Source organism: Daphnia magna, linkage group LG5, assembly GCF_020631705.1.
Source record: "Daphnia magna isolate NIES linkage group LG5, ASM2063170v1.1, whole genome shotgun sequence".
Classification (NCBI taxonomy): domain Eukaryota; kingdom Metazoa; phylum Arthropoda; class Branchiopoda; order Diplostraca; family Daphniidae; genus Daphnia; species Daphnia magna.
Window position 1 is genome coordinate 2780112 of NC_059186.1, and position 24353 is coordinate 2804464.

Consider the following 24353-nt stretch of genomic DNA (forward strand, 5'->3'; position numbering starts at 1 on the left):
ATGTGCTTCCGGAGTAGATTTTTCATACGAGTGTCTTACTGTAATAATAAGCGATGGTGGTATAGTGGTTAGCATGGTTGCCTTCCAAGCAATCGACCCGAGTTCGATTCTCGGTCATCGCAACAAATTATTTACCTAATTTGGAAAATCATGAATATTTAGGAGCGAAGTCCACCACCTGTTGTCTAAAATTACATACGTTATGAGCAAGAATGAATTAAGCATGGAAAAAACTACGAGGAAAATGTCTGATTCCTCGGTAGGCCAGGTCAGAAACATGAAGTATTAATGGAGATAAATATGATACATGCAATTAATCTGTTCCCAATACATGACAAATTCTTTATGTTTATTCCCATACCGGAAATTATACCCGGGCCTCCTGGGTGAGAGCCAGGTATCCTAACCACTAGACAATATGGGATTAGCCTCAATAAATTTTACGATAAACACTTAGTTTCTTTATCTTTATCTTATTTTTCCCTTCCGGAAACCCCTCCATAAAAACTAACCACTAGACAATATGGGATTGGCGTCAATAATTTTTACGATAAACGCTTAGTTGAAACTAACCCTTTACTTTTTAAACAACCCATGCTTTGCTTTACAAAGCCATGCCCGGACATTTAAGAGACCAGATGTTGTTGAATTTCTATTGTCTGGTTCCCGGTGTGACGGTAGAAGCCGCCGCCACCCCCGCCGCAGCCATATTCTTCTTCTTCTTCTTCTTCTTCTTCTTCTTCTTCTTCTTCTTCTTCTTCTTCTTCTTCTTCTTCTTCTTCTTCTTCTTCTTCTTCTACTACTTCTTCTTCTTACAAAAGGTATATTAAAAGCGTCCACAAAAGAAATTGTTGAATGTTAAACATTGACGTCAGCAAAGTCACCGGTTTGGAACGAGAGGTAAACGTTGACGTAAAAAAAGGACATTGTTAATATATACGTAACTGCGCCGTAAGAGGATCGAACTCGTGACCTCCGCGTTATTAGCACGGCGCTCTAACCAACTGAGCTAACAGGCCGTCATATTCTTACCATTGTTTTACCCGATTAAATTAGCCATCGTCTCAGCTAGCATTAAAAAACATCCCACCTCGGAACCATACTACAATATTTCCTGTTTCCGTTTACGTTGTTGTGCATACGAGGTGGCTTCCTTAACTTTCACACAAATGTCGAACGACTACCTTATAACGTCATTTCAAAATTTGTAACTCTTCACTAGAAGTTTTCCCTTTAACACAATCGGCAAGTTGACTAAGCTTTACGAAATATCTCTTATGACAATTCTTATTTGTAATTTTCCAACTTTTTGACGATGTAAATAATTCAAAGGTTACATTATTCACATATTTCGCAGATGGTAGGATTCGAACCTACGCTCCAAGATGGAAACTGATTTCGAGTCGGTCGCCTTAACCACTCGGCCACATCTGCTACATTAGTGGCGAAGAATTAACAAAAGGTATATTAAAAGCGTCCACAAAAGAAATTGTTGAATGTTAAACATTGACGTCAGCAAAGTCACCAGTTTGGAACGAGAGGTAAACGTTGACGTAAACAAAAGGACATTGTTAATATATACGTAACTGGCCCGTAAGAGGATCGAACTCGTGACCTCCGCGTTATTAGCACGGCGCTCTAACCAACTGAGCTAACAGGCCGTCATATTCGTACCATTGTTTTACCCGACTAAATTAGCCATCGTCTCAGCTAGCATTAAAAAACATCCCACCTCGGAACCATACTACAATATTTCCTGTTTCCGTTTACGTTGTTGTGCATACGAGGTCGCTTCCTTAACTTTCACACAAATGTCGAACGACTACCTTATAACGTCATTTCAAAATATGTAACTCTTCACTAGAAGTTTTCCCTTTAACACAATCGGCAAGTTGACTAAGCTTTACGAAATATCTCTTATGCGATTCTTATTTGTAATTTTCCAACTTTTTGACGATGTAAATAATTCAAAGGTTACATTATTCACATATTTCGCAGATGGTAGGATTCGAACCTACGCTCCAAGATGGAAACTGATTTCGAGTCAGTCGCCTTAACCACTCGGCCACATCTGCTACATTAGTAGCGAAGAATTAACAAAAGGTATATTAAAAGCGTCCACAAAAGAAATTGTTGAATGTTAAACATTGACGTCAGCAAAGTCACCGGTTTGGAACGAGAGGTAAACGTTGACGTAAACAAAAGGACATTGTTAATATATACGTAACTGGCCCGTAAGAGGATCGAACTCGTGACCTCCGCGTTATTAGCACGGCGCTCTAACCAACTGAGCTAACAGGCCGTCATATTCGTACCATTGTTTTACCCGACTAAATTAGCCATCGTCTCAGCTAGCATTAAAAAACATCCCACCTCGGAACCATACTACAATATTTCCTGTTTCCGTTTACGTTGTTGTGCATACGAGGTCGCTTCCTTAACTTTCACACAAATGTCGAACGACTACCTTATAACGTCATTTCAAAATATGTAACTCTTCACTAGAAGTTTTCCCTTTAACACAATCGGCAAGTTGACTAAGCTTTACGAAATATCTCTTATGACAATTCTTATTTGTAATTTTCCAACTTTTTGACGATGTAAATAATTCAAAGGTTACATTATTCACATATTTCGCAGATGGTAGGATTCGAACCTACGCTCCAAGATGGAAACTGATTTCGAGTCAGTCGCCTTAACCACTCGGCCACATCTGCTACATTAGTGGCGAAGAATTAACAAAAGGTATATTAAAAGCGTCCACAAAAGAAATTGTTGAATGTTAAACATTGACGTCAGCAAAGTCACCGGTTTGGAACGAGAGGTAAACGTTGACGTAAACAAAAGGACATTGTTAATATATACGTAACTGGCCCGTAAGAGGATCGAACTCGTGACCTCCGCGTTATTAGCACGGCGCTCTAACCAACTGAGCTAACAGGCCGTCATATTCGTACCATTGTTTTACCCGATTAAATTAGCCATCGTCTCAGCTAGCATTAAAAAACATCCCACCTCGGAACCATACTACAATATTTCCTGTTTCCGTTTACGTTGTTGTGCATACGAGGTCGCTTCCTTAACTTTCACACAAATGTCGAACGACTACCTTATAACGTCATTTCAAAATATGTAACTCTTCACTAGAAGTTTTCCCTTTAACACAATCGGCAAGTTGACTAAGCTTTACGAAATATCTCTTATGACAATTCTTATTTGTAATTTTCCAACTTTTTGACGATGTAAATAATTCAAAGGTTACATTATTCACATATTTCGCAGATGATAGGATTCGAACCTACGCTCCAAGATGGAAACTGATTTCGAGTCAGTCGCCTTAACCACTCGGCCACATCTGCTACATTAGTGGAGAAGAATTAACAAAAGGTATATTAAAAGCGTCTACAAAAGAAATTGTTGAATGTTAAACATTGACGTCAGCAAAGTCACCGGTTTGGAACGAGAGGTAAACGTTGACGTAAACAAAAGGACATTGTTAATATATACGTAACTGGCCCGTAAGAGGATCGAACTCGTGACCTCCGCGTTATTAGCACGGCGCTCTAACCAACTGAGCTAACAGGCCGTCATATTCGTACCATTGTTTTACCCGACTAAATTAGCCATCGTCTCAGCTAGCATTAAAAAACATCCCACCTCGGAACCATACTACAATATTTCCTGTTTCCGTTTACGTTGTTGTGCATACGAGGTCGCTTCCTTAACTTTCACACAAATGTCGAACGACTACCTTATAACGTCATTTCAAAATATGTAACTCTTCACTAGAAGTTTTCCCTTTCACACAATCGGCAAGTTGACTAAGCTTTACGAAATATCTCTTATGACAATTCTTATTTGTAATTTTCCAACTTTTTGACGATGTAAATAATTCAAAGGTTACATTATTCACATATTTCGCAGATGGTAGGATTCGAACCTACGCTCCAAGATGGAAACTGATTTCGAGTCAGTCGCCTTAACCACTCGGCCACATCTGCTACATTAGTAGCGAAGAATTAACAAAAGGTATATTAAAAGCGTCCACAAAAGAAATTGTTGAATGTTAAACATTGACGTCAGCAAAGTCACCGGTTTGGAACGAGAGGTAAACGTTGACGTAAACAAAAGGACATTGTTAATATATACGTAACTGGCCCGTAAGAGGATCGAACTCGTGACCTCCGCGTTATTAGCACGGCGCTCTAACCAACTGAGCTAACAGGCCGTCATATTCGTACCATTGTTTTACCCGACTAAATTAGCCATCGTCTCAGCTAGCATTAAAAAACATCCCACCTCGGAACCATACTACAATATTTCCTGTTTCCGTTTACGTTGTTGTGCATACGAGGTCGCTTCCTTAACTTTCACACAAATGTCGAACGACTACCTTATAACGTCATTTCAAAATATGTAACTCTTCACTAGAAGTTTTCCCTTTAACACAATCGGCAAGTTGACTAAGCTTTACGAAATATCTCTTATGACAATTCTTATTTGTAATTTTCCAACTTTTTGACGATGTAAATAATTCAAAGGTTACATTATTCACATATTTCGCAGATGGTAGGATTCGAACCTACGCTCCAAGATGGAAACTGATTTCGAGTCAGTCGCCTTAACCACTCGGCCACATCTGCTACATTAGTGGCGAAGAATTAACAAAAGGTATATTAAAAGCGTCCACAAAAGAAATTGTTGAATGTTAAACATTGACGTCAGCAAAGTCACCGGTTTGGAACGAGAGGTAAACGTTGACGTAAACAAAAGGACATTGTTAATATATACGTAACTGGCCCGTAAGAGGATCGAACTCGTGACCTCCGCGTTATTAGCACGGCGCTCTAACCAACTGAGCTAACAGGCCGTCATAATCGTTCCATTGTTTTACCCGACTAAATTAGCCATCGTCTCAGCTAGCATTAAAAAACATCCCACCTCGGAACCATACTACAATATTTCCTGTTTCCGTTTACGTTGTTGTGCATACGAGGTCGCTTCCTTAACTTTCACACAAATGTCGAACGACTACCTTATAACGTCATTTCAAAATATGTAACTCTTCACTAGAAGTTTTCCCTTTAACACAATCGGCAAGTTGACTAAGCTTTACGAAATATCTCTTATGACAATTCTTATTTGTAATTTTCCAACTTTTTGACGATGTAAATAATTCAAAGGTTACATTATTCACATATTTCGCAGATGGTAGGATTCGAACCTACGCTCCAAGATGGAAACTGATTTCGAGTCAGTCGCCTTAACCACTCGGCCACATCTGCTACATTAGTAGCGAAGAATTAACAAAAGGTATATTAAAAGCGTCCACAAAAGAAATTGTTGAATGTTAAACATTGACGTCAGCAAAGTCACCGGTTTGGAACGAGAGGTAAACGTTGACGTAAACAAAAGGACATTGTTAATATATACGTAACTGGCCCGTAAGAGGATCGAACTCGTGACCTCCGCGTTATTAGCACGGCGCTCTAACCAACTGAGCTAACAGGCCGTCATATTCGTACCATTGTTTTACCCGACTAAATTAGCCATCGTCTCAGCTAGCATTAAAAAACATCCCACCTCGGAACCATACTACAATATTTCCTGTTTCCGTTTACGTTGTTGTGCATACGAGGTCGCTTCCTTAACTTTCACACAAATGTCGAACGACTACCTTATAACGTCATTTCAAAATATGTAACTCTTCACTAGAAGTTTTCCCTTTAACACAATCGGCAAGTTGACTAAGCTTTACGAAATATCTCTTATGACAATTCTTATTTGTAATTTTCCAACTTTTTGACGATGTAAATAATTCAAAGGTTACATTATTCACATATTTCGCAGATGGTAGGATTCGAACCTACGCTCCAAGATGGAAACTGATTTCGAGTCAGTCGCCTTAACCACTCGGCCACATCTGCTACATTAGTGGCGAAGAATTAACAAAAGGTATATTAAAAGCGTCCACAAAAGAAATTGTTGAATGTTAAACATTGACGTCAGCAAAGTCACCGGTTTGGAACGAGAGGTAAACGTTGACGTAAACAAAAGGACATTGTTAATATATACGTAACTGGCCCGTAAGAGGATCGAACTCGTGACCTCCGCGTTATTAGCACGGCGCTCTAACCAACTGAGCTAACAGGCCGTCATATTCGTACCATTGTTTTACCCGACTAAATTAGCCATCGTCTCAGCTAGCATTAAAAAACATCCCACCTCGGAACCATACTACAATATTTCCTGTTTCCGTTTACGTTGTTGTGCATACGAGGTCGCTTCCTTAACTTTCACACAAATGTCGAACGACTACCTTATAACGTCATTTCAAAATATGTAACTCTTCACTAGAAGTTTTCCCTTTAACACAATCGGCAAGTTGACTAAGCTTTACGAAATATCTCTTATGACAATTCTTATTTGTAATTTTCCAACTTTTTGACGATGTAAATAATTCAAAGGTTACATTATTCACATATTTCGCAGATGGTAGGATTCGAACCTACGCTCCAAGATGGAAACTGATTTCGAGTCAGTCGCCTTAACCACTCGGCCACATCTGCTACATTAGTGGCGAAGAATTAACAAAAGGTATATTAAAAGCGTCCACAAAAGAAATTGTTGAATGTTAAACATTGACGTCAGCAAAGTCACCGGTTTGGAACGAGAGGTAAACGTTGACGTAAACAAAAGGACATTGTTAATATATACGTAACTGGCCCGTAAGAGGATCGAACTCGTGACCTCCGCGTTATTAGCACGGCGCTCTAACCAACTGAGCTAACAGGCCGTCATATTCGTACCATTGTTTTACCCGACTAAATTAGCCATCGTCTCAGCTAGCATTAAAAAACATCCCACCTCGGAACCATACTACAATATTTCCTGTTTCCGTTTACGTTGTTGTGCATACGAGGTCGCTTCCTTAACTTTCACACAAATGTCGAACGACTACCTTATAACGTCATTTCAAAATATGTAACTCTTCACTAGAAGTTTTCCCTTTAACACAATCGGCAAGTTGACTAAGCTTTACGAAATATCTCTTATGACAATTCTTATTTGTAATTTTCCAACTTTTTGACGATGTAAATAATTCAAAGGTTACATTATTCACATATTTCGCAGATGGTAGGATTCGAACCTACGCTCCAAGATGGAAACTGATTTCGAGTCAGTCGCCTTAACCACTCGGCCACATCTGCTACATTAGTGGCGAAGAATTAACAAAAGGTATATTAAAAGCGTCCACAAAAGAAATTGTTGAATGTTAAACATTGACGTCAGCAAAGTCACCGGTTTGGAACGAGAGGTAAACGTTGACGTAAACAAAAGGACATTGTTAATATATACGTAACTGGCCCGTAAGAGGATCGAACTCGTGACCTCCGCGTTATTAGCACGGCGCTCTAACCAACTGAGCTAACAGGCCGTCATATTCGTACCATTGTTTTACCCGATTAAATTAGCCATCGTCTCAGCTAGCATTAAAAAACATCCCACCTCGGAACCATACTACAATATTTCCTGTTTCCGTTTACGTTGTTGTGCATACGAGGTCGCTTCCTTAACTTTCACACAAATGTCGAACGACTACCTTATAACGTCATTTCAAAATATGTAACTCTTCACTAGAAGTTTTCCCTTTAACACAATCGGCAAGTTGACTAAGCTTTACGAAATATCTCTTATGACAATTCTTATTTGTAATTTTCCAACTTTTTGACGATGTAAATAATTCAAAGGTTACATTATTCACATATTTCGCAGATGGTAGGATTCGAACCTACGCTCCAAGATGGAAACTGATTTCGAGTCAGTCGCCTTAACCACTCGGCCACATCTGCTACATTAGTGGCGAAGAATTAACAAAAGGTATATTAAAAGCGTCCACAAAAGAAATTGTTGAATGTTAAACATTGACGTCAGCAAAGTCACCGGTTTGGAACGAGAGGTAAACGTTGACGTAAACAAAAGGACATTGTTAATATATACGTAACTGGCCCGTAAGAGGATCGAACTCGTGACCTCCGCGTTATTAGCACGGCGCTCTAACCAACTGAGCTAACAGGCCGTCATATTCGTACCATTGTTTTACCCGACTAAATTAGCCATCGTCTCAGCTAGCATTAAAAAACATCCCACCTCGGAACCATACTACAATATTTCCTGTTTCCGTTTACGTTGTTGTGCATACGAGGTCGCTTCCTTAACTTTCACACAAATGTCGAACGACTACCTTATAACGTCATTTCAAAATATGTAACTCTTCACTAGAAGTTTTCCCTTTAACACAATCGGCAAGTTGACTAAGCTTTACGAAATATCTCTTATGACAATTCTTATTTGTAATTTTCCAACTTTTTGACGATGTAAATAATTCAAAGGTTACATTATTCACATATTTCGCAGATGGTAGGATTCGAACCTACGCTCCAAGATGGAAACTGATTTCGAGTCAGTCGCCTTAACCACTCGGCCACATCTGCTACATTAGTGGCGAAGAATTAACAAAAGGTATATTAAAAGCGTCCACAAAAGAAATTGTTGAATGTTAAACATTGACGTCAGCAAAGTCACCGGTTTGGAACGAGAGGTAAACGTTGACGTAAACAAAAGGACATTGTTAATATATACGTAACTGGCCCGTAAGAGGATCGAACTCGTGACCTCCGCGTTATTAGCACGGCGCTCTAACCAACTGAGCTAACAGGCCGTCATATTCGTACCATTGTTTTACCCGACTAAATTAGCCATCGTCTCAGCTAGCATTAAAAAACATCCCACCTCGGAACCATACTACAATATTTCCTGTTTCCGTTTACGTTGTTGTGCATACGAGGTCGCTTCCTTAACTTTCACACAAATGTCGAACGACTACCTTATAACGTCATTTCAAAATATGTAACTCTTCACTAGAAGTTTTCCCTTTAACACAATCGGCAAGTTGACTAAGCTTTACGAAATATCTCTTATGACAATTCTTATTTGTAATTTTCCAACTTTTTGACGATGTAAATAATTCAAAGGTTACATTATTCACATATTTCGCAGATGGTAGGATTCGAACCTACGCTCCAAGATGGAAACTGATTTCGAGTCAGTCGCCTTAACCACTCGGCCACATCTGCTACATTAGTGGCGAAGAATTAACAAAAGGTATATTAAAAGCGTCCACAAAAGAAATTGTTGAATGTTAAACATTGACGTCAGCAAAGTCACCGGTTTGGAACGAGAGGTAAACGTTGACGTAAACAAAAGGACATTGTTAATATATACGTAACTGGCCCGTAAGAGGATCGAACTCGTGACCTCCGCGTTATTAGCACGGCGCTCTAACCAACTGAGCTAACAGGCCGTCATATTCGTACCATTGTTTTACCCGACTAAATTAGCCATCGTCTCAGCTAGCATTAAAAAACATCCCACCTCGGAACCATACTACAATATTTCCTGTTTCCGTTTACGTTGTTGTGCATACGAGGTCGCTTCCTTAACTTTCACACAAATGTCGAACGACTACCTTATAACGTCATTTCAAAATATGTAACTCTTCACTAGAAGTTTTCCCTTTAACACAATCGGCAAGTTGACTAAGCTTTACGAAATATCTCTTATGACAATTCTTATTTGTAATTTTCCAACTTTTTGACGATGTAAATAATTCAAAGGTTACATTATTCACATATTTCGCAGATGGTAGGATTCGAACCTACGCTCCAAGATGGAAACTGATTTCGAGTCAGTCGCCTTAACCACTCGGCCACATCTGCTACATTAGTGGCGAAGAATTAACAAAAGGTATATTAAAAGCGTCCACAAAAGAAATTGTTGAATGTTAAACATTGACGTCAGCAAAGTCACCGGTTTGGAACGAGAGGTAAACGTTGACGTAAACAAAAGGACATTGTTAATATATACGTAACTGGCCCGTAAGAGGATCGAACTCGTGACCTCCGCGTTATTAGCACGGCGCTCTAACCAACTGAGCTAACAGGCCGTCATATTCGTACCATTGTTTTACCCGACTAAATTAGCCATCGTCTCAGCTAGCATTAAAAAACATCCCACCTCGGAACCATACTACAATATTTCCTGTTTCCGTTTACGTTGTTGTGCATACGAGGTCGCTTCCTTAACTTTCACACAAATGTCGAACGACTACCTTATAACGTCATTTCAAAATATGTAACTCTTCACTAGAAGTTTTCCCTTTAACACAATCGGCAAGTTGACTAAGCTTTACGAAATATCTCTTATGACAATTCTTATTTGTAATTTTCCAACTTTTTGACGATGTAAATAATTCAAAGGTTACATTATTCACATATTTCGCAGATGGTAGGATTCGAACCTACGCTCCAAGATGGAAACTGATTTCGAGTCAGTCGCCTTAACCACTCGGCCACATCTGCTACATTAGTGGCGAAGAATTAACAAAAGGTATATTAAAAGCGTCCACAAAAGAAATTGTTGAATGTTAAACATTGACGTCAGCAAAGTCACCGGTTTGGAACGAGAGGTAAACGTTGACGTAAACAAAAGGACATTGTTAATATATACGTAACTGGCCCGTAAGAGGATCGAACTCGTGACCTCCGCGTTATTAGCACGGCGCTCTAACCAACTGAGCTAACAGGCCGTCATATTCGTACCATTGTTTTACCCGACTAAATTAGCCATCGTCTCAGCTAGCATTAAAAAACATCCCACCTCGGAACCATACTACAATATTTCCTGTTTCCGTTTACGTTGTTGTGCATACGAGGTCGCTTCCTTAACTTTCACACAAATGTCGAACGACTACCTTATAACGTCATTTCAAAATATGTAACTCTTCACTAGAAGTTTTCCCTTTAACACAATCGGCAAGTTGACTAAGCTTTACGAAATATCTCTTATGACAATTCTTATTTGTAATTTTCCAACTTTTTGACGATGTAAATAATTCAAAGGTTACATTATTCACATATTTCGCAGATGGTAGGATTCGAACCTACGCTCCAAGATGGAAACTGATTTCGAGTCAGTCGCCTTAACCACTCGGCCACATCTGCTACATTAGTGGCGAAGAATTAACAAAAGGTATATTAAAAGCGTCCACAAAAGAAATTGTTGAATGTTAAACATTGACGTCAGCAAAGTCACCGGTTTGGAACGAGAGGTAAACGTTGACGTAAACAAAAGGACATTGTTAATATATACGTAACTGGCCCGTAAGAGGATCGAACTCGTGACCTCCGCGTTATTAGCACGGCGCTCTAACCAACTGAGCTAACAGGCCGTCATATTCGTACCATTGTTTTACCCGACTAAATTAGCCATCGTCTCAGCTAGCATTAAAAAACATCCCACCTCGGAACCATACTACAATATTTCCTGTTTCCGTTTACGTTGTTGTGCATACGAGGTCGCTTCCTTAACTTTCACACAAATGTCGAACGACTACCTTATAACGTCATTTCAAAATATGTAACTCTTCACTAGAAGTTTTCCCTTTAACACAATCGGCAAGTTGACTAAGCTTTACGAAATATCTCTTATGACAATTCTTATTTGTAATTTTCCAACTTTTTGACGATGTAAATAATTCAAAGGTTACATTATTCACATATTTCGCAGATGGTAGGATTCGAACCTACGCTCCAAGATGGAAACTGATTTCGAGTCAGTCGCCTTAACCACTCGGCCACATCTGCTACATTAGTGGCGAAGAATTAACAAAAGGTATATTAAAAGCGTCCACAAAAGAAATTGTTGAATGTTAAACATTGACGTCAGCAAAGTCACCGGTTTGGAACGAGAGGTAAACGTTGACGTAAACAAAAGGACATTGTTAATATATACGTAACTGGCCCGTAAGAGGATCGAACTCGTGACCTCCGCGTTATTAGCACGGCGCTCTAACCAACTGAGCTAACAGGCCGTCATATTCGTACCATTGTTTTACCCGATTAAATTAGCCATCGTCTCAGCTAGCATTAAAAAACATCCCACCTCGGAACCATACTACAATATTTCCTGTTTCCGTTTACGTTGTTGTGCATACGAGGTCGCTTCCTTAACTTTCACACAAATGTCGAACGACTACCTTATAACGTCATTTCAAAATATGTAACTCTTCACTAGAAGTTTTCCCTTTAACACAATCGGCAAGTTGACTAAGCTTTACGAAATATCTCTTATGACAATTCTTATTTGTAATTTTCCAACTTTTTGACGATGTAAATAATTCAAAGGTTACATTATTCACATATTTCGCAGATGGTAGGATTCGAACCTACGCTCCAAGATGGAAACTGATTTCGAGTCAGTCGCCTTAACCACTCGGCCACATCTGCTACATTAGTGGCGAAGAATTAACAAAAGGTATATTAAAAGCGTCCACAAAAGAAATTGTTGAATGTTAAACATTGACGTCAGCAAAGTCACCGGTTTGGAACGAGAGGTAAACGTTGACGTAAACAAAAGGACATTGTTAATATATACGTAACTGGCCCGTAAGAGGATCGAACTCGTGACCTCCGCGTTATTAGCACGGCGCTCTAACCAACTGAGCTAACAGGCCGTCATATTCGTACCATTGTTTTACCCGATTAAATTAGCCATCGTCTCAGCTAGCATTAAAAAACATCCCACCTCGGAACCATACTACAATATTTCCTGTTTCCGTTTACGTTGTTGTGCATACGAGGTCGCTTCCTTAACTTTCACACAAATGTCGAACGACTACCTTATAACGTCATTTCAAAATATGTAACTCTTCACTAGAAGTTTTCCCTTTAACACAATCGGCAAGTTGACTAAGCTTTACGAAATATCTCTTATGACAATTCTTATTTGTAATTTTCCAACTTTTTGACGATGTAAATAATTCAAAGGTTACATTATTCACATATTTCGCAGATGGTAGGATTCGAACCTACGCTCCAAGATGGAAACTGATTTCGAGTCAGTCGCCTTAACCACTCGGCCACATCTGCTACATTAGTGGCGAAGAATTAACAAAAGGTATATTAAAAGCGTCCACAAAAGAAATTGTTGAATGTTAAACATTGACGTCAGCAAAGTCACCGGTTTGGAACGAGAGGTAAACGTTGACGTAAACAAAAGGACATTGTTAATATATACGTAACTGGCCCGTAAGAGGATCGAACTCGTGACCTCCGCGTTATTAGCACGGCGCTCTAACCAACTGAGCTAACAGGCCGTCATATTCGTACCATTGTTTTACCCGATTAAATTAGCCATCGTCTCAGCTAGCATTAAAAAACATCCCACCTCGGAACCATACTACAATATTTCCTGTTTCCGTTTACGTTGTTGTGCATACGAGGTCGCTTCCTTAACTTTCACACAAATGTCGAACGACTACCTTATAACGTCATTTCAAAATATGTAACTCTTCACTAGAAGTTTTCCCTTTAACACAATCGGCAAGTTGACTAAGCTTTACGAAATATCTCTTATGACAATTCTTATTTGTAATTTTCCAACTTTTTGACGATGTAAATAATTCAAAGGTTACATTATTCACATATTTCGCAGATGGTAGGATTCGAACCTACGCTCCAAGATGGAAACTGATTTCGAGTCAGTCGCCTTAACCACTCGGCCACATCTGCTACATTAGTGGCGAAGAATTAACAAAAGGTATATTAAAAGCGTCCACAAAAGAAATTGTTGAATGTTAAACATTGACGTCAGCAAAGTCACCGGTTTGGAACGAGAGGTAAACGTTGACGTAAACAAAAGGACATTGTTAATATATACGTAACTGGCCCGTAAGAGGATCGAACTCGTGACCTCCGCGTTATTAGCACGGCGCTCTAACCAACTGAGCTAACAGGCCGTCATATTCGTACCATTGTTTTACCCGATTAAATTAGCCATCGTCTCAGCTAGCATTAAAAAACATCCCACCTCGGAACCATACTACAATATTTCCTGTTTCCGTTTACGTTGTTGTGCATACGAGGTCGCTTCCTTAACTTTCACACAAATGTCGAACGACTACCTTATAACGTCATTTCAAAATATGTAACTCTTCACTAGAAGTTTTCCCTTTAACACAATCGGCAAGTTGACTAAGCTTTACGAAATATCTCTTATGACAATTCTTATTTGTAATTTTCCAACTTTTTGACGATGTAAATAATTCAAAGGTTACATTATTCACATATTTCGCAGATGGTAGGATTCGAACCTACGCTCCAAGATGGAAACTGATTTCGAGTCAGTCGCCTTAACCACTCGGCCACATCTGCTACATTAGTGGCGAAGAATTAACAAAAGGTATATTAAAAGCGTCCACAAAAGAAATTGTTGAATGTTAAACATTGACGTCAGCAAAGTCACCGGTTTGGAACGAGAGGTAAACGTTGACGTAAACAAAAGGACATTGTTAATATATACGTAACTGGCCCGTAAGAGGATCGAACTCGTGACCTCCGCGTTATTAGCACGGCGCTCTAACCAACTGAGCTAACAGGCCGTCATATTCGTACCATTGTTTTACCCGATTAAATTAGCCATCGTCTCAGCTAGCATTAAAAAACATCCCACCTCGGAACCATACTACAATATTTCCTGTTTCCGTTTACGTTGTTGTGCATACGAGGTCGCTTCCTTAACTTTCACACAAATGTCGAACGACTACCTTATAACGTCATTTCAAAATATGTAACTCTTCACTAGAAGTTTTCCCTTTAACACAATCGGCAAGTTGACTAAGCTTTACGAAATATCTCTTATGACAATTCTTATTTGTAATTTTCCAACTTTTTGACGATGTAAATAATTCAAAGGTTACATTATTCACATATTTCGCAGATGGTAGGATTCGAACCTACGCTCCAAGATGGAAACTGATTTCGAGTCAGTCGCCTTAACCACTCGGCCACATCTGCTACATTAGTGGCGAAGAATTAACAAAAGGTATATTAAAAGCGTCCACAAAAGAAATTGTTGAATGTTAAACATTGACGTCAGCAAAGTCACCGGTTTGGAACGAGAGGTAAACGTTGACGTAAACAAAAGGACATTGTTAATATATACGTAACTGCCCCGTAAGAGGATCGAACTCGTGACCTCCGCGTTATTAGCACGGCGCTCTAACCAACTGAGCTAACAGGCCGTCATATTCGTACCATTGTTTTACCCGATTAAATTAGCCATCGTCTCAGCTAGCATTAAAAAACATCCCACCTCGGAACCATACTACAATATTTCCTGTTTCCGTTTACGTTGTTGTGCATACGAGGTCGCTTCCTTAACTTTCACACAAATGTCGAACGACTACCTTATAACGTCATTTCAAAATATGTAACTCTTCACTAGAAGTTTTCCCTTTAACACAATCGGCAAGTTGACTAAGCTTTACGAAATATCTCTTATGACAATTCTTATTTGTAATTTTCCAACTTTTTGACGATGTAAATAATTCAAAGGTTACATTATTCACATATTTCGCAGATGGTAGGATTCGAACCTACGCTCCAAGATGGAAACTGATTTCGAGTCAGTCGCCTTAACCACTCGGCCACATCTGCTACATTAGTGGCGAAGAATTAACAAAAGGTATATTAAAAGCGTCCACAAAAGAAATTGTTGAATGTTAAACATTGACGTCAGCAAAGTCACCGGTTTGGAACGAGAGGTAAACGTTGACGTAAACAAAAGGACATTGTTAATATATACGTAACTGCCCCGTAAGAGGATCGAACTCGTGACCTCCGCGTTATTAGCACGGCGCTCTAACCAACTGAGCTAACAGGCCGTCATATTCGTACCATTGTTTTACCCGATTAAATTAGCCATCGTCTCAGCTAGCATTAAAAAACATCCCACCTCGGAACCATACTACAATATTTCCTGTTTCCGTTTACGTTGTTGTGCATACGAGGTCGCTTCCTTAACTTTCACACAAATGTCGAACGACTACCTTATAACGTCATTTCAAAATATGTAACTCTTCACTAGAAGTTTTCCCTTTAACACAATCGGCAAGTTGACTAAGCTTTACGAAATATCTCTTATGACAATTCTTATTTGTAATTTTCCAACTTTTTGACGATGTAAATAATTCAAAGGTTACATTATTCACATATTTCGCAGATGGTAGGATTCGAACCTACGCTCCAAGATGGAAACTGATTTCGAGTCAGTCGCCTTAACCACTCGGCCACATCTGCTACATTAGTGGCGAAGAATTAACAAAAGGTATATTAAAAGCGTCCACAAAAGAAATTGTTGAATGTTAAACATTGACGTCAGCAAAGTCACCGGTTTGGAACGAGAGGTAAACGTTGACGTAAACAAAAGGACATTGTTAATATATACGTAACTGCCCCGTAAGAGGATCGAACTCGTGACCTCCGCGTTATTAGCACGGCGCTCTAACCAACTGAGCTAACAGGCCGTCATATTCGTACCATTGTTTTACCCGATTAAATTAGCCATCGTCTCAGCTAGCATTAAAAAACATCCCACCTCGGAACCATACTACAATATTTCCTGTTTCCGTTTACGTTGTTGTGCATACGAGGTCGCTTCCTTAACTTTCACACAAATGTCGAACGACTACCTTATAACGTCATTTCAAAATATGTAACTCTTCACTAGAAGTTTTCCCTTTAACACAATCGGCAAGTTGACTAAGCTTTACGAAATATCTCTTATGACAATTCTTATTTGTAATTTTCCAACTTTTTGACGATGTAAATAATTCAAAGGTTACATTATTCACATATTTCGCAGATGGTAGGATTCGAACCTACGCTCCAAGATGGAAACTGATTTCGAGTCAGTCGCCTTAACCACTCGGCCACATCTGCTACATTAGTGGCGAAGAATTAACAAAAGGTATATTAAAAGCGTCCACAAAAGAAATTGTTGAATGTTAAACATTGACGTCAGCAAAGTCACCGGTTTGGAACGAGAGGTAAACGTTGACGTAAACAAAAGGACATTGTTAATATATACGTAACTGCGCCGTAAGAGGATCGAACTCGTGACCTCCGCGTTATTAGCACGGCGCTCTAACCAACTGAGCTAACAGGCCGTCATATTCGTACCATTGTTTTACCCGATTAAATTAGCCATCGTCTCAGCTAGCATTAAAAAACATCCCACCTCGGAACCATACTACAATATTTCCTGTTTCCGTTTACGTTGTTGTGCATACGAGGTCGCTTCCTTAACTTTCACACAAATGTCGAACGACTACCTTATAACGTCATTTCAAAATATGTAACTCTTCACTAGAAGTTTTCCCTTTAACACAATCGGCAAGTTGACTAAGCTTTACGAAATATCTCTTATGACAATTCTTATTTGTAATTTTCCAACTTTTTGACGATGTAAATAATTCAAAGGTTACATTATTCACATATTTCGCAGATGGTAGGATTCGAACCTACGCTCCAAGATGGAAACTGATTTCGAGTCAGTCGCCTTAACCACTCGGCCACATCTGCTACATTAGTGGCGAAGAATTAACAACAAAGGTATATTAAAAGCGTCCACAAAAGAAATTGTTGAATGTTAAACATTGACGTCAGCAAAGTCACCGGTTTGGAACGAGAGGTAAACGTTGACGTAAACAAAAGGACATTGTTAATATATACGTAACTGGCCCGTAAGAGGATCGAACTCGTGACCTCCGCGTTATTAGCACGGCGCTCTAACCAACTGAGCTAACAGGCCGTCATATTCGTACCATTGTTTTACCCGATTAAATTAGCCATCGTCTCAGCTAGCATTAAAAAACATCCCACCTCGGAACCATACTACAATATTTCCTGTTTCCGTTGTTGTGCATACGAGGTCGCTTCCTTAACTTTCACACAAATGTCGAACGACTACCTTATAACGTCATTTCAAAATATGTACCTCTTCACTAGAAGTTTTCCCTTTAACACAATCGGCAAGTTGACTAAGCTTTACGAAATAACTCTTATAACAATTCTTATTTGTAATTTTCCAACTTTTTGACGATGTAAATAATTCAAAGGTTACATTATTCACATATTTCGCAGATGGTAGGATTCGAACCTACGCTCCAAGATGGAAACTGATTTCGAGTCAGTCGCCTTAACCACTCGGCCACATCTGCTACATTAGTGGCGAAGAATTAACAAAAGGTATATTAAAAGCGTCCACAAAAGAAATTGTTGAATGTTAAACATTGACGTCAGCAAAGTCACCGGTTTGGAACGAGAGGTAAACGTTGACGTAAACAAAAGGACATTGTTAATATATACGTAACTGGCCCGTAAGAGGATCGAACTCGTGACCTCCGCGTTATTAGCACGGCGCTCTAACCAACTGAGCTAACAGGCCGTCATATTCGTACCATTGTTTTACCCGATTAAATTAGCCATCGTCTCAGCTAGCATTAAAAAACATCCCACCTCGGAACCATACTACAATATTTCCTGTTTCCGTTTACGTTGTTGTGCATACGAGGTCGCTTCCTTAACTTTCACACAAATGTCGAACGACTACCTTATAACGTCATTTCAAAATATGTAACTCTTCACTAGAAGTTTTCCCTTTAACACAATCGGCAAGTTGACTAAGCTTTACGAAATATTTCTTATGACAATTCTTATTTGTAATTTTCCAACTTTTTGACGATGTAAATAATTCAAAGGTTACATTATTCACATATTTCGCAGATGGTAGGATTCGAACCTACGCTCCAAGATGGAAACTGATTTCGAGTCAGTCGCCTTAACCACTCGGCCACATCTGCTACATTAGTGGCGAAGAATTAACAAAAGGTATATTAAAAGCGTCCACAAAAGAAATTGTTGAATGTTAAACATTGACGTCAGCAAAGTCACCGGTTTGGAACGAGAGGTAAACGTTGACGTAAACAAAACGACATTGTTAATATATACGTAACTGCGCCGTAAGAGGATCGAACTCGTGACCTCCGCGTTATTAGCACGGCGCTCTAACCAACTGAGCTAACAGGCCGTCATATTCGTACCATTGTTTTACCCGATTAAATTAGCCATCGTCTCAGCTAGCATTAAAAAACATCCCACCTCGGAACCATACTACAATATTTCCTGTTTCCGTTTACGTTGTTGTGCATACGAGGTCGCTTCCTTAACTTTCACACAAATGTCGAACGACTACCTTATAACGTCATTTCAAAATATGTAACTCTTCACTAGAAGTTTTCCCTTTAACACAATCGGCAAGTTGACTAAGCTTTACGAAATATCTCTTATGACAATTCTTATTTGTAATTTTCCAACTTTTTGACGATGTAAATAATTCAAAGGTTACATTATTCACATATTTCGCAGATGGTAGGATTCGAACCTACGCTCCAAGATGGAAACTGATTTCGAGTCAGTCGCCTTAACCACTCGGCCACATCTGCTACATTAGTGGCGAAGAATTAACAAAAGGTATATTAAAAGCGTCCACAAAAGAAATTGTTGAATGTTAAACATTGACGTCAGCAAAGTCACCGGTTTGGAACGAGAGGTAAACGTTGACGTAAACAAAAGGACATTGTTAATATATACGTAACTGCCCCGTAAGAGGATCGAACTCGTGACCTCCGCGTTATTAGCACGGCGCTCTAACCAACTGAGCTAACAGGCCGTCATATTCGTACCATTGTTTTACCCGATTAAATTAGCCATCGTCTCAGCTAGCATTAAAAAACATCCCACCTCGGAACCATACTACAATATTTCCTGTTTCCGTTTACGTTGTTGTGCATACGAGGTCGCTTCCTTAACTTTCACACAAATGTCGAACGACTACCTTATAACGTCATTTCAAAATATGTAACTCTTCACTAGAAGTTTTCCCTTTAACACAATCGGCAAGTTGACTAAGCTTTACGAAATATCTCTTATGACAATTCTTATTTGTAATTTTCCAACTTTTTGACGATGTAAATAATTCAAAGGTTACATTATTCACATATTTCGCAGATGGTAGGATTCGAACCTACGCTCCAAGATGGAAACTGATTTCGAGTCAGTCGCCTTAACCACTCGGCCACATCTGCTACATTAGTGGCGAAGAATTAACAAAAGGTATATTAAAAGCGTCCACAAAAGAAATTGTTGAATGTTAAACATTGACGTCAGCAAAGTCACCGGTTTGGAACGAGAGGTAAACGTTGACGTAAACAAAAGGACATTGTTAATATATACGTAACTGCGCCGTAAGAGGATCGAACTCGTGACCTCCGCGTTATTAGCACGGCGCTCTAACCAACTGAGCTAACAGGCCGTCATATTCGTACCATTGTTTTACCCGATTAAATTAGCCAGCGTCTCAGCTAGCATTAAAAAACATCCCACCTCGGAACCATACTACAATATTTCCTGTTTCCGTTTACGTTGTTGTGCATACGAGGTCGCTTCCTTAACTTTCACACAAATGTCGAACGACTACCTTATAACGTCATTTCAAAATATGTAACTCTTCACTAGAAGTTTTCCCTTTAACACAATCGGCAAGTTGACTAAGCTTTACGAAATATCTCTTATGACAATTCTTATTTGTAATTTTCCAACTTTTTGACGATGTAAATAATTCAAAGGTTACATTATTCACATATTTCGCAGATGGTAGGATTCGAACCTACGCTCCAAGATGGAAACTGATTTCGAGTCAGTCGCCTTAACCACTCGGCCACATCTGCTACAATAGTGGCGAAGAATTAACAAAAGGTATATTAAAAGCGTCCACAAAAGAAATTGTTGAATGTTAAACATTGACGTCAGCAAAGTCACCGGTTTGGAACGAGAGGTAAACGTTGACGTAAACAAAAGGACATTGTTAATATATACGTAACTGCGCCGTAAGAGGATCGAACTCGTGACCTCCGCGTTATTAGCACGGCGCTCTAACCAACTGAGCTAACAGGCCGTCATATTCGTACCATTGTTTTACCCGATTAAATTAGCCATCGTCTCAGCTAGCATTAAAAAACATCCCACCTCGGAACCATACTACAATATTTCCTGTTTCCGTTTACGTTGTTGTGCATACGAGGTCGCTTCCTTAACTTTCACACAAATGTCGAACGACTACCTTATAACGTCATTTCAAAATATGTAACTCTTCACTAGAAGTTTTCCCTTTAACACAATCGGCAAGTTGACTAAGCTTTACGAAATATCTCTTATGACAATTCTTATTTGTAATTTTCCAACTTTTTGACGATGTAAATAATTCAAAGGTTACATTATTCACATATTTCGCAGATGGTAGGATTCGAACCTACGCTCCAAGATGGAAACTGATTTCGAGTCAGTCGCCTTAACCACTCGGCCACATCTGCTACATTAGTGGCGAAGAATTAACAAAAGGTATATTAAAAGCGTCCACAAAAGAAATTGTTGAATGTTAAACATTGACGTCAGCAAAGTCACCGGTTTGGAACGAGAGGTAAACGTTGACGTAAACAAAAGGACATTGTTAATATATACGTAACTGGCCCGTAAGAGGATCGAACTCGTGACCTCCGCGTTATTAGCACGGCGCTCTAACCGACAGAGCTAACAGGCCGTCATATTCGTACCATTGTTTTACCCGATTAAATTAGCCATCGTCTCAGCTAGCATTAAAAAACATCCCACCTCGGAACCATACTACAATATTTCCTGTTTCCGTTTACGTTGTTGTGCATACGAGGTCGCTTCCTTAACTTTCACACAAATGTCGAACGACTACCTTATAACGTCATTTCAAAATATGTAACTCTTCACTAGAAGTTTTCCCTTTAACACAATCGGCAAGTTGACTAAGCTTTAGGAAATATCTCTTATGACAATTCGTATTTGTAATTTTCCAACTTTTTAACGATGTAAATAATTCAAAGGTTACATTATTCACATATTTCGCAGATGGTAGGATTCGAACCTACGCTCCAAGATGGAAACTGATTTCGAGTCAGTCGCCTTAACCACTCGGCCACATCTGCTACATTAGTGACGAATAATTAACAAAAGGTATATTAAAAGCGTCCACAAAAGAAATTGTTGAATGTTAAACATTGACGTCAGCAAAGTCACCGGTTTGGAACGAGAGGTAAACGTTGACGTAAACAAAAGGACATTGTTAATATATACGTAACTGGCCCGTAAGAGGATCGAACTCGTGACCTCCGCGTTATTAGCACGGCGCTCTAACCAACTGAGCTAACAGGCCGTCATATTCGTACCATTGTTTTACCCGATTAAATTAGCCATCGTCTCAGCTAGCATTAAAAAACATCCCACCTCGGAACCATACTACAATATTTCCTGTTTCCGTTTACGTTGTTGTGCATACGAGGTCGCTTCCTTAACTTTCACACAAATGTCGAACGACTACCTTATAACGTCATTTCAAAATATGTAACTCTTCACTAGAAGTTTTCCCTTTAACACAATCGGCAAGTTGACTAAGCTTTACGAAATATCTCTTATGACAATTCTTATTTGTAATTTTCCAACTTTTTGACGATGGAAATAATTCAAAGGTTACATTATTCACATATTTCGCAGATGGTAGGATTCGAACCTGCGCTCCAAGATGGAAACTGATTTCGAGTCAGTCGCCTTAACCACTCGGCCACATCTGCTACATTAGTGGCGAAGAATTAACAAAAGGTATATTAAAAGCGTCCACAAAAGAAATTGTTGAATGTTAAACATTGACGTCAGCAAAGTCACCGGTTTGGAACGAGAGGTAAACGTTGACGTAAACAAAAGGACATTGTTAATATATACGTAACTGGCCCGTAAGAGGATCGAACTCGTGACCTCCGCGTTATTAGCACGGCGCTCTAACCAACTGAGCTAACAGGCCGTCATATTCGTACCATTGTTTTACCCGATTAAATTAGCCATCGTCTCAGCTAGCATTAAAAAACATCCCACCTCGGAACCATACTACAATATTTCCTGTTTCCGTTTACGTTGTTGTGCATACGAGGTCGCTTCCTTAACTTTCACACAAATGTCGAACGACTACCTTATAACGTCATTTCAAAATATGTAACTCTTCACTAGAAGTTTTCCCTTTAACACAATCGGCAAGTTGACTAAGCTTTACGAAATATCTCTTATGACAATTCTTATTTGTAATTTTCCAACTTTTTGACGATGTAAATAATTCAAAGGTTACATTATTCACATATTTCGCAGATGGTAGGATTCGAACCTACACTCCAAGATGGAAACTGATTTCGAGTCAGTCGCCTTAACCACTCGGCCACATCTGCTTCATTAGTGGCGAAGAATTAACAAAAGGTATATTAAAAGCGTCAACAAAAGAAATTGTTGAATGTTAAACATTGACGTCAGCAAAGTCACCGGTTTGGAACGAGAGGTAAACGTTGACGTAAACAAAAGGACATTGTTAATACATACGTAACTGGCCCGTAAGAGGATCGAACTCGTGATCTCCGCATTATTAGCACGGCGCTCTAACCAACTGAGCTAACAGGCCGTCATATTCGTACCATTGTTTTACCCGATTAAATTAGCCAGCGTCTCAGCTAGCATTAAAAAACATCCCACCTCGGAACCATACTACAATATTTCCTGTTTCCGTTTACGTTGTTGTGCATACGAGGTCGCTTCCTTAACTTTCACACAAATGTCGAACGACTACCTTATAACGTCATTTCAAAATATGTAACTCTTCACTAGAAGTTTTCCCTTTAACACAATCGGCAAGTTGACTAAACTTTACGAAATATCTCTTATGACAATTCTTATTTGTAATTTTCCAACTTTTTGACGATGTAAATAATTCAAAGGTTACATTATTCACATATTTCGCAGATGGAAGGATTCGAACCTACGCTCCAAGATGAAAACTGATTTCGAGTCAGTCGCCTTAACCACTCGGCCACATCTGCTACATTAGTGGCGAAGAATTAACTAAAGGTATATTAAAAGCGTCCACAAAAGAAATTGTTGAATGTTAAACATTGACGTCAGCAAAGTCACCGGTTTGGAACGAGAGGTAAACGTTGACGTAAACAAAAGGACATTGTTAATATATACGTAACTGGCCCGTAAGAGGATCGAACTCGTGACCTCCGCGTTATTAGCACGGCGCTCTAACCAACTGAGCTAACAGGCCGTCATATTCGTACCATTGTTTTACCCGATTAAATTAGCCATCGTCTCAGCTAGCATTAAAAAACATCCCACCTCGGAACCATACTACAATATTTCCTGTTTCCGTTTACGTTGTTGTGCATACGAGGTCGCTTCCTTAACTTTCACACAAATGTCGAACGACTACCTTATAACGTCATTTCAAAATATGTAACTCTTCACTAGAAGTTTTCCCTTTAACACAATCGG

The 24353-nt window shown here is 39.3% G+C and overlaps 70 non-coding genes across 70 annotated transcripts; 1 reads left to right on the top strand and 69 right to left on the bottom strand.

Annotated features, from left to right (window-relative positions):
* The first annotated feature begins 50 nt into the window (after positions 1-50).
* Trnag-ucc lies at positions 51-122 on the top strand. Its single transcript has one exon. It is a non-coding gene; the product is annotated as a tRNA-Gly (tRNA).
* An 823-nt stretch (positions 123-945) lies between these two features.
* On the bottom strand, positions 946-1019 carry Trnai-aau. Its single transcript has one exon. It is a non-coding gene; the product is annotated as a tRNA-Ile (tRNA).
* Positions 1020-1352: 333 nt separating this feature from the next.
* Positions 1353-1434, bottom strand: Trnas-cga. Its single transcript has one exon. It is a non-coding gene; the product is annotated as a tRNA-Ser (tRNA).
* Positions 1435-1587: 153 nt separating this feature from the next.
* On the bottom strand, positions 1588-1661 carry Trnai-aau. Its single transcript has one exon. It is a non-coding gene; the product is annotated as a tRNA-Ile (tRNA).
* Positions 1662-1993: 332 nt separating this feature from the next.
* Trnas-cga lies at positions 1994-2075 on the bottom strand. Its single transcript has one exon. It is a non-coding gene; the product is annotated as a tRNA-Ser (tRNA).
* Positions 2076-2228: 153 nt separating this feature from the next.
* Trnai-aau lies at positions 2229-2302 on the bottom strand. Its single transcript has one exon. It is a non-coding gene; the product is annotated as a tRNA-Ile (tRNA).
* Positions 2303-2635: 333 nt separating this feature from the next.
* Positions 2636-2717, bottom strand: Trnas-cga. Its single transcript has one exon. It is a non-coding gene; the product is annotated as a tRNA-Ser (tRNA).
* Positions 2718-2870: 153 nt separating this feature from the next.
* Positions 2871-2944, bottom strand: Trnai-aau. Its single transcript has one exon. It is a non-coding gene; the product is annotated as a tRNA-Ile (tRNA).
* Positions 2945-3277: 333 nt separating this feature from the next.
* Positions 3278-3359, bottom strand: Trnas-cga. Its single transcript has one exon. It is a non-coding gene; the product is annotated as a tRNA-Ser (tRNA).
* Positions 3360-3512: 153 nt separating this feature from the next.
* Positions 3513-3586, bottom strand: Trnai-aau. The gene has a single exon. It is a non-coding gene; the product is annotated as a tRNA-Ile (tRNA).
* A 333-nt stretch (positions 3587-3919) lies between these two features.
* Positions 3920-4001, bottom strand: Trnas-cga. Its single transcript has one exon. It is a non-coding gene; the product is annotated as a tRNA-Ser (tRNA).
* A 153-nt stretch (positions 4002-4154) lies between these two features.
* On the bottom strand, positions 4155-4228 carry Trnai-aau. Its single transcript has one exon. It is a non-coding gene; the product is annotated as a tRNA-Ile (tRNA).
* A 333-nt stretch (positions 4229-4561) lies between these two features.
* Trnas-cga lies at positions 4562-4643 on the bottom strand. Its single transcript has one exon. It is a non-coding gene; the product is annotated as a tRNA-Ser (tRNA).
* Positions 4644-4796: 153 nt separating this feature from the next.
* On the bottom strand, positions 4797-4870 carry Trnai-aau. Its single transcript has one exon. It is a non-coding gene; the product is annotated as a tRNA-Ile (tRNA).
* A 333-nt stretch (positions 4871-5203) lies between these two features.
* Positions 5204-5285, bottom strand: Trnas-cga. Its single transcript has one exon. It is a non-coding gene; the product is annotated as a tRNA-Ser (tRNA).
* Positions 5286-5438: 153 nt separating this feature from the next.
* Trnai-aau lies at positions 5439-5512 on the bottom strand. Its single transcript has one exon. It is a non-coding gene; the product is annotated as a tRNA-Ile (tRNA).
* Positions 5513-5845: 333 nt separating this feature from the next.
* Trnas-cga lies at positions 5846-5927 on the bottom strand. Its single transcript has one exon. It is a non-coding gene; the product is annotated as a tRNA-Ser (tRNA).
* Positions 5928-6080: 153 nt separating this feature from the next.
* On the bottom strand, positions 6081-6154 carry Trnai-aau. Its single transcript has one exon. It is a non-coding gene; the product is annotated as a tRNA-Ile (tRNA).
* Positions 6155-6487: 333 nt separating this feature from the next.
* On the bottom strand, positions 6488-6569 carry Trnas-cga. The gene has a single exon. It is a non-coding gene; the product is annotated as a tRNA-Ser (tRNA).
* A 153-nt stretch (positions 6570-6722) lies between these two features.
* Positions 6723-6796, bottom strand: Trnai-aau. Its single transcript has one exon. It is a non-coding gene; the product is annotated as a tRNA-Ile (tRNA).
* Positions 6797-7129: 333 nt separating this feature from the next.
* Positions 7130-7211, bottom strand: Trnas-cga. The gene has a single exon. It is a non-coding gene; the product is annotated as a tRNA-Ser (tRNA).
* Positions 7212-7364: 153 nt separating this feature from the next.
* On the bottom strand, positions 7365-7438 carry Trnai-aau. The gene has a single exon. It is a non-coding gene; the product is annotated as a tRNA-Ile (tRNA).
* Positions 7439-7771: 333 nt separating this feature from the next.
* On the bottom strand, positions 7772-7853 carry Trnas-cga. Its single transcript has one exon. It is a non-coding gene; the product is annotated as a tRNA-Ser (tRNA).
* Positions 7854-8006: 153 nt separating this feature from the next.
* Trnai-aau lies at positions 8007-8080 on the bottom strand. Its single transcript has one exon. It is a non-coding gene; the product is annotated as a tRNA-Ile (tRNA).
* Positions 8081-8413: 333 nt separating this feature from the next.
* On the bottom strand, positions 8414-8495 carry Trnas-cga. Its single transcript has one exon. It is a non-coding gene; the product is annotated as a tRNA-Ser (tRNA).
* A 153-nt stretch (positions 8496-8648) lies between these two features.
* On the bottom strand, positions 8649-8722 carry Trnai-aau. Its single transcript has one exon. It is a non-coding gene; the product is annotated as a tRNA-Ile (tRNA).
* A 333-nt stretch (positions 8723-9055) lies between these two features.
* Trnas-cga lies at positions 9056-9137 on the bottom strand. The gene has a single exon. It is a non-coding gene; the product is annotated as a tRNA-Ser (tRNA).
* Positions 9138-9290: 153 nt separating this feature from the next.
* Positions 9291-9364, bottom strand: Trnai-aau. The gene has a single exon. It is a non-coding gene; the product is annotated as a tRNA-Ile (tRNA).
* Positions 9365-9697: 333 nt separating this feature from the next.
* Trnas-cga lies at positions 9698-9779 on the bottom strand. Its single transcript has one exon. It is a non-coding gene; the product is annotated as a tRNA-Ser (tRNA).
* Positions 9780-9932: 153 nt separating this feature from the next.
* Trnai-aau lies at positions 9933-10006 on the bottom strand. The gene has a single exon. It is a non-coding gene; the product is annotated as a tRNA-Ile (tRNA).
* Positions 10007-10339: 333 nt separating this feature from the next.
* Positions 10340-10421, bottom strand: Trnas-cga. Its single transcript has one exon. It is a non-coding gene; the product is annotated as a tRNA-Ser (tRNA).
* A 153-nt stretch (positions 10422-10574) lies between these two features.
* Positions 10575-10648, bottom strand: Trnai-aau. The gene has a single exon. It is a non-coding gene; the product is annotated as a tRNA-Ile (tRNA).
* Positions 10649-10981: 333 nt separating this feature from the next.
* Trnas-cga lies at positions 10982-11063 on the bottom strand. The gene has a single exon. It is a non-coding gene; the product is annotated as a tRNA-Ser (tRNA).
* A 153-nt stretch (positions 11064-11216) lies between these two features.
* On the bottom strand, positions 11217-11290 carry Trnai-aau. The gene has a single exon. It is a non-coding gene; the product is annotated as a tRNA-Ile (tRNA).
* A 333-nt stretch (positions 11291-11623) lies between these two features.
* Trnas-cga lies at positions 11624-11705 on the bottom strand. The gene has a single exon. It is a non-coding gene; the product is annotated as a tRNA-Ser (tRNA).
* Positions 11706-11858: 153 nt separating this feature from the next.
* Trnas-aga lies at positions 11859-11932 on the bottom strand. Its single transcript has one exon. It is a non-coding gene; the product is annotated as a tRNA-Ile (tRNA).
* A 333-nt stretch (positions 11933-12265) lies between these two features.
* Trnas-cga lies at positions 12266-12347 on the bottom strand. Its single transcript has one exon. It is a non-coding gene; the product is annotated as a tRNA-Ser (tRNA).
* Positions 12348-12500: 153 nt separating this feature from the next.
* Positions 12501-12574, bottom strand: Trnai-aau. The gene has a single exon. It is a non-coding gene; the product is annotated as a tRNA-Ile (tRNA).
* A 333-nt stretch (positions 12575-12907) lies between these two features.
* On the bottom strand, positions 12908-12989 carry Trnas-cga. Its single transcript has one exon. It is a non-coding gene; the product is annotated as a tRNA-Ser (tRNA).
* A 153-nt stretch (positions 12990-13142) lies between these two features.
* On the bottom strand, positions 13143-13216 carry Trnai-aau. The gene has a single exon. It is a non-coding gene; the product is annotated as a tRNA-Ile (tRNA).
* Positions 13217-13549: 333 nt separating this feature from the next.
* Trnas-cga lies at positions 13550-13631 on the bottom strand. Its single transcript has one exon. It is a non-coding gene; the product is annotated as a tRNA-Ser (tRNA).
* A 153-nt stretch (positions 13632-13784) lies between these two features.
* Trnai-aau lies at positions 13785-13858 on the bottom strand. The gene has a single exon. It is a non-coding gene; the product is annotated as a tRNA-Ile (tRNA).
* A 333-nt stretch (positions 13859-14191) lies between these two features.
* On the bottom strand, positions 14192-14273 carry Trnas-cga. Its single transcript has one exon. It is a non-coding gene; the product is annotated as a tRNA-Ser (tRNA).
* A 153-nt stretch (positions 14274-14426) lies between these two features.
* Trnai-aau lies at positions 14427-14500 on the bottom strand. Its single transcript has one exon. It is a non-coding gene; the product is annotated as a tRNA-Ile (tRNA).
* Positions 14501-14833: 333 nt separating this feature from the next.
* Positions 14834-14915, bottom strand: Trnas-cga. The gene has a single exon. It is a non-coding gene; the product is annotated as a tRNA-Ser (tRNA).
* A 153-nt stretch (positions 14916-15068) lies between these two features.
* On the bottom strand, positions 15069-15142 carry Trnai-aau. Its single transcript has one exon. It is a non-coding gene; the product is annotated as a tRNA-Ile (tRNA).
* A 333-nt stretch (positions 15143-15475) lies between these two features.
* Trnas-cga lies at positions 15476-15557 on the bottom strand. The gene has a single exon. It is a non-coding gene; the product is annotated as a tRNA-Ser (tRNA).
* Positions 15558-15710: 153 nt separating this feature from the next.
* Positions 15711-15784, bottom strand: Trnai-aau. The gene has a single exon. It is a non-coding gene; the product is annotated as a tRNA-Ile (tRNA).
* Positions 15785-16117: 333 nt separating this feature from the next.
* On the bottom strand, positions 16118-16199 carry Trnas-cga. Its single transcript has one exon. It is a non-coding gene; the product is annotated as a tRNA-Ser (tRNA).
* Positions 16200-16352: 153 nt separating this feature from the next.
* Positions 16353-16426, bottom strand: Trnai-aau. The gene has a single exon. It is a non-coding gene; the product is annotated as a tRNA-Ile (tRNA).
* A 333-nt stretch (positions 16427-16759) lies between these two features.
* Trnas-cga lies at positions 16760-16841 on the bottom strand. The gene has a single exon. It is a non-coding gene; the product is annotated as a tRNA-Ser (tRNA).
* Positions 16842-17401: 560 nt separating this feature from the next.
* Positions 17402-17483, bottom strand: Trnas-cga. Its single transcript has one exon. It is a non-coding gene; the product is annotated as a tRNA-Ser (tRNA).
* A 155-nt stretch (positions 17484-17638) lies between these two features.
* On the bottom strand, positions 17639-17712 carry Trnai-aau. The gene has a single exon. It is a non-coding gene; the product is annotated as a tRNA-Ile (tRNA).
* A 327-nt stretch (positions 17713-18039) lies between these two features.
* On the bottom strand, positions 18040-18121 carry Trnas-cga. Its single transcript has one exon. It is a non-coding gene; the product is annotated as a tRNA-Ser (tRNA).
* Positions 18122-18274: 153 nt separating this feature from the next.
* Positions 18275-18348, bottom strand: Trnai-aau. Its single transcript has one exon. It is a non-coding gene; the product is annotated as a tRNA-Ile (tRNA).
* A 333-nt stretch (positions 18349-18681) lies between these two features.
* On the bottom strand, positions 18682-18763 carry Trnas-cga. The gene has a single exon. It is a non-coding gene; the product is annotated as a tRNA-Ser (tRNA).
* Positions 18764-19323: 560 nt separating this feature from the next.
* Positions 19324-19405, bottom strand: Trnas-cga. The gene has a single exon. It is a non-coding gene; the product is annotated as a tRNA-Ser (tRNA).
* A 153-nt stretch (positions 19406-19558) lies between these two features.
* Trnai-aau lies at positions 19559-19632 on the bottom strand. Its single transcript has one exon. It is a non-coding gene; the product is annotated as a tRNA-Ile (tRNA).
* A 333-nt stretch (positions 19633-19965) lies between these two features.
* On the bottom strand, positions 19966-20047 carry Trnas-cga. The gene has a single exon. It is a non-coding gene; the product is annotated as a tRNA-Ser (tRNA).
* Positions 20048-20607: 560 nt separating this feature from the next.
* Positions 20608-20689, bottom strand: Trnas-cga. The gene has a single exon. It is a non-coding gene; the product is annotated as a tRNA-Ser (tRNA).
* Positions 20690-21249: 560 nt separating this feature from the next.
* Trnas-cga lies at positions 21250-21331 on the bottom strand. Its single transcript has one exon. It is a non-coding gene; the product is annotated as a tRNA-Ser (tRNA).
* A 153-nt stretch (positions 21332-21484) lies between these two features.
* Trnai-aau lies at positions 21485-21558 on the bottom strand. Its single transcript has one exon. It is a non-coding gene; the product is annotated as a tRNA-Ile (tRNA).
* Positions 21559-21891: 333 nt separating this feature from the next.
* On the bottom strand, positions 21892-21973 carry Trnas-cga. Its single transcript has one exon. It is a non-coding gene; the product is annotated as a tRNA-Ser (tRNA).
* A 153-nt stretch (positions 21974-22126) lies between these two features.
* On the bottom strand, positions 22127-22200 carry Trnai-aau. Its single transcript has one exon. It is a non-coding gene; the product is annotated as a tRNA-Ile (tRNA).
* A 333-nt stretch (positions 22201-22533) lies between these two features.
* Positions 22534-22615, bottom strand: Trnas-cga. Its single transcript has one exon. It is a non-coding gene; the product is annotated as a tRNA-Ser (tRNA).
* Positions 22616-22768: 153 nt separating this feature from the next.
* Trnai-aau lies at positions 22769-22842 on the bottom strand. Its single transcript has one exon. It is a non-coding gene; the product is annotated as a tRNA-Ile (tRNA).
* A 333-nt stretch (positions 22843-23175) lies between these two features.
* Positions 23176-23257, bottom strand: Trnas-cga. The gene has a single exon. It is a non-coding gene; the product is annotated as a tRNA-Ser (tRNA).
* Positions 23258-23410: 153 nt separating this feature from the next.
* Trnai-aau lies at positions 23411-23484 on the bottom strand. The gene has a single exon. It is a non-coding gene; the product is annotated as a tRNA-Ile (tRNA).
* Positions 23485-23817: 333 nt separating this feature from the next.
* Positions 23818-23899, bottom strand: Trnas-cga. The gene has a single exon. It is a non-coding gene; the product is annotated as a tRNA-Ser (tRNA).
* Positions 23900-24052: 153 nt separating this feature from the next.
* On the bottom strand, positions 24053-24126 carry Trnai-aau. Its single transcript has one exon. It is a non-coding gene; the product is annotated as a tRNA-Ile (tRNA).
* Between the last annotated feature and the right edge of the window lie 227 nt (positions 24127-24353).